Source organism: Monodelphis domestica, chromosome 1 (genome assembly GCF_027887165.1).
Source record: "Monodelphis domestica isolate mMonDom1 chromosome 1, mMonDom1.pri, whole genome shotgun sequence".
NCBI lineage: Eukaryota > Metazoa > Chordata > Mammalia > Didelphimorphia > Didelphidae > Monodelphis > Monodelphis domestica.
Genome location: NC_077227.1, coordinates 522792847 through 522798056, shown reverse-complemented (window position 1 = coordinate 522798056; position 5210 = coordinate 522792847). Strand labels below are relative to the sequence as shown.

General features: G+C 39.5%; 1 pseudogene; it reads right to left on the bottom strand.

Moving 5' to 3' along the window:
- Positions 1-491: 491 nt before the first annotated feature.
- On the bottom strand, positions 492-2138 carry LOC100026885 (high mobility group protein B1-like; annotated as a pseudogene).
- Between the last annotated feature and the right edge of the window lie 3072 nt (positions 2139-5210).

Sequence of the window (5210 nt, the reverse complement as noted above, 5' to 3'; positions counted from 1 at the left end):
CTTTAGTTCTCATCTTCTTTGATTAGATTATGTCTTTTGAGTTACTTAACCTTTTTGTGATTAATTTACTCTTTGTAGTTACTTAACACCTTTTTGTATTAAGATCTTAAAATAGACTTATCCTAAAGTTCTAGTTTCACTATAAAGTAAGAACCAAATACCTTCATTGTTCAATCAGGAGATTACAACTTTATCTTCACCATAAAGTAAGATCTAAGTAGGGTGGAGTAATTTAAAGTTCACACATGCCAATTTACAACCCCATACTGTACCAGGCAAGGTTAGTGGCTATTGAAAATACCACTAAAGGACAGGGTTATCGAAAGACACATTCGGTAGTATGTTAATTATACAAAAAAAAAAGACATGGTACAGTTTAAAAACAAATCTTACACAGCCTTACATTTCAATTTTTTTCTTTAAAAGGAGTGAGTTGTGTACAGGAGGGATTAAATGCTTCTTAGACAAGAAAAAACTGCTCTAGAACCAACTTATTCATCATCATCATCATCTTCCTCATCATCCTCATCATCTTCATTCTCTTCCTCCTCTTCTTCATCTTCCTCATCTTCCTCCTCCTCCTTCTTTTTCTTGCCCTTCTCAGCTTTGACAATGCCTCCCTTTTTTACCCACATCAGGTTTTCCTTTAGCCTGGTGTGCAGCAATATCCTTTTAATACTTTTTCTTCAGCTTAGCTTCCTTCTTTTCATAAGGTTGCTTGTCATCTGCAGCATTATTATTCCACATTTCTCCCAATTTTGGGCCACATCTCCAATAGAAAGACTAGGATGTTCCCCTTTGATTTTTGGACAAATACTCAGAACAGAACAAGAAAAATGGCAAAGTAGTCTTCTTCTGTGCATTAGGATCCTTAAACTTCTTTTTTGTTTCTCCTTTAGGTGGTATTGTGGAAGAGAGAGAGATACCGAAGGAAATACAAGGATTGGATTTTGCAGTGTAATCTCATGCAAAAAGGAGATAGAACTTTTGTTGCCACTGGGGGATGGGAATGGAATCTCCAGCTAAGACAAGTAGGTGAGGGGGCAGCTGGTTAGCTCAGTGGATTGAGAGCCAGGCCTAGAGATGGGAGGTCCTAGGTTCAAATCTGGCCTCAGACACTTCCCAGCTGTGTGACCCTGGGCAAGTCACTTAAGCCCCATTGCCTAGCTCTTACCACTATTCTGCTTTGGAACCAATACACAATATTGATTCCAAGAAGGAAGGTAAGGATTAAAAAAAAAGAATGAAAAGAAAAGTAGGTGAACAGTTGGGGATATACCTTTTTTCCTTCTGAACTGAGGAAGAAAGGAGTAAATCTCACTGAGATTATCTGGCTACAAATCCCTCTTTGAACTGAAGAGATCCAGACTAACCATCTGTCTTTATAATTGATGGATAGAGACTTTTTCCCTTTGGGGAAGGAAATAGCCTATATATCAGAAGACGTCCTTCAAAAGCTGTATCTCTGTCTCAAGAAAATACATCATCTTGAATACACAAAGATCTTAATGTCTTCTGGGACTTAGTCCTCAGACCTGAGCTTCAACCCCTGAAGAAACTCTAGGTGGAAAATAGATTAGGGACTTCTTGTTCCCTCTTTCCTAAACCACTATACCAAACCTATACCCTAATAAATATATCTTTTAACTTACTGAGGAACCAGACATATTCTTCAATTTACTAAGGGATCATAGATAATAATCAGCTAAAGAAGAGAATTGTAACAGAGATTGAAGGGGATTTTCTCTTACCCTTCAGCTCTGGTCAGAGATCCAACTCCATTTTCTCTTGGACAGCTCTGCCTGAGAGGGAAATGGTGTTCCTCTTTATCTGTTCCCTCCCTCTCAGTTACATGTCAAACTTTGATTCCTGATCCTCCGCTAGTACAGTATGTAGGTTTTCATTTCTCTTTCATAATGAACTTTATCAGCTTTTGCTATGTCCTCAAATTTTCCTTTCTCTTTAGCTGACGTTGTCTTCCACATTTCTGAGCATTTTTCGGAAAATTCTGAGAAGTTCACAGAAGCATCTGGGTTCTTGTGTTTCTTCTTGCTGTTGTGTTCCTCCCAGCAGGTTTGCACAAAGAAGGCCTATGAAAACATTTTCCCTCTTGGTTTCTTAGGATCACTTTTGCCCATTTTTTACTATTTTCCCTCAGAGCCCATCCAGCTCTTACTTGCCCAGGCACTGTCTCTATGGAGCTCAACGTACTGCAATGGCTGTGAGAGTGCAAGCCACAAGTCTTCTATATTTGTCTCCATTTGCTCACCTCCCACTCACCTCTCAGAGTCTTGCAAAATATTTTCCAGTCTCACTACTGGACTAAAACTGCTTTGCCCAAGGATGCTTTCTTTTAGAATAGTTGCTACATTCAATGGCCTTTTCTCGGTGTTCATTCTCTTGAATTCTCTGAAACTTTTGACATTGTTGAACCCTAGCTTTCTCTTGGAAATTCTTTTGTTCCTTCCTTCCGTAATACCACTTTTTTTTATTCACCTCCTATTGCTCTAATTGTTCCTTTTTAGGCTCCTTTGTGAGACTGTCATTCTTTTAAGTCTGCATATCCCCGCTCAAACAATTTCCAATTATTATATTTTCAGGGTAAGAATTTACATCTTTTGCTGTTTGGTCATTTCAGTAGTGTCGACCTTTTTGTGGCCTCCTTTGGGGTTTTCTTGGCAAAAGTACTGAAGTGGTTTGACATTTCCTCCTCCAATTCATTTTATAAATGAAGAAACTAAGGCAAATAGGGTTAAGTGAAACCATCTAGTGCCTTCAAACTAGCCCAGGACCACATAGCTAATGAGTGTCTGAGGTTGGATCTGAACTCAGGTCTTCTTGACCCAAGGATCAGTGGTTTAACCATGGAGTCACTTAGCTGCCTCCCACTATTTACACCTTCCAAATTTTCAAATGCTATTACTTAGAGCTTGATTTATTGTTTTATTATTTTCTAGACTTAATAAGGTAGTAGAGAAAGTTAACAATGCAGATTTAATGATAATAACACAGGTTAAGTAATGTAGATTAATGTGTTACTAATAATATTCATAATGCATATTAAAAATAAAAGGATAATGTGGGTACATTTTCCCAGATAGCTGATTGTTCAACATTTACCAGCACACCTTTGGGCATCCTGCAAGGTTTTGTTCTGAGTTCTTTTTTCTCTCTAGAAATTTAAGCATGATCCCATCAATTTCAATGGGTCAAATTACTGTCAGTGCAAATGACTCCCAGGTCTACATATCTAGCCTAATCTCTACTCTGAAATCCAGTCCCATATAACCCATTGAATATGTGTGCCTGAATGTTCTGTAGGTATCTTGAGTTCCACCTGTCCAGTTGGAACTTAGCTGATATTTCTACCAAACCCATCTGTGCCTTCAAACTTCCCTGTTTCCATTGCTGCAACAGTGTTCTAATTACTCATATTCACAATGTAGGTGCCATTCTAGAATTTCTACCCTAGAGGCCACAACAGGGCTTCATATTGATAAGGCACTTAGTGACTTGAATAAAGCTCCAATCTCAGAGTTCTTCTAGAGTTACTTTCAGTTCTAGATCTATTATATGAAGACCAAAGTCCCTTGTTTTACAGGAAGGGAAACTGAGGCCCACAGAAATTATGTATTTTGTTCACTTGGGTCATGTCTTATTTGTGCCATTTCTTTTCTGAGTAATATTGGATGGGTAAGCTGTCTTTAACCACCTAGCATCAGTTTCTTCATTTGTAAAATGGAGGTAGACTTGAGTTTGAAATATTTACAACACTGGCATGGCCACAAGGCTATTGGGAGACTCAAGTGAGGAGACACATAGAAAGTCCATAGTCACTTGAAGCCCTGGATGAATGAACTCCAGGTCTTCTTATTTAGGCAAATGTAAAATTTCCATATGCCCCATGCTAATACAACTGGCCTGCAGTAGAGGAAGGCTGTTTTGGAGTTGCCTTGGAAGCCCCACCCAGGGCAGTTCCCAGAAAGGAGCTCCTGGTTACTAATTGCAGGGTGTTTTAGAAGTTGTCATGCACTGTCATTAAGGCAGAAACAGAGCAGCCACAGGCACCAGAACCTCAGACAGGTACCACCCACTCTTTAGAGGTGTCTCTCAAACTGATTGTTCAGCTGTTTTCAAGCTCAGTCATCCTGAGGCAGTTTTGTTGGATGGTTACTGATGCTATGACATTTATTTAGTCTTTCTTTGCTCAAGTTCTTTTCTGTCATGGCTTTTCCTCTGATACATTGACCTTTACAATCTACCTCTTCCTAAACCTTGGGAGGCAACATAGTTGTCATTTTTTTTAAACCCTTACCTTCCATCTTGGAGTCAATACTGTGTATTGGCTCCAAGGGAGAAGAGTGGTAAGGGCTAGGCAATGGGGGTCAAGTGACTTGCCCAGGGTCACACAGCTGGGAAGTGTCTGAGGCCAGATTTGAACCTAGGACCTCCCATCTCTAGGCCTGGCTCTCAATCCACTGAGCTACCCAGCTGCCCCCAAGGCAACATAGTTTTAAAGGAAAATGTAATAGACTTGGGGGCAGCAAAGAACTGACTTCAAATACATTTTCAGATGCTTACTGTGTGATCATGGTCAAGTCACTTAACCCTTCTGAGCCTGTTTCTTTCCAGCAAAGAAATCTCAGCATCCTCTTTAACCCCTCATTTTCTTTCACCCCAATTGGCTGCCAAATTTTGTTTCTGTTTACAATACCTATGTCAGATACATCCCGTCTCTCCACTCTCTATAGTATAGAGTCTACACATCAGAACCCTAATTTAGGCACTCATCAACTCTCTCCTGAGCAATTACAAAAGCTTTCTTCAGGTATCTCCGACTCAAATTTCTCTTTGCTCCAATAAATCCTCTACACACTTGTGAAAGTAGTGCTCCTAAAGTATGTCTGATCATGTCGTGACATCTGTACTCCCACTCAATAAACTCTAGTAGCTCCCTGTTACTTCCAGGATTAAAAGTATAATTGTCTGTTGGGCATATCAGGCTCTTCACAATCTCTCCATTTTTCTGCCATTTCATTCTTTTCTTATTTTATTTCTTTTCACCAACTTCACTAACACTGCAGTCCACGTTTACCAGCCTGCTTGCTTTCTCAATCATGCCACTCCATCTCTTATTTCCTTTTCTTTGAAAAGGTTGTCTTTCATGCTTGGGATGTTTTCCCTCCTCTTTCTTTCTTATTCTTGTTCAT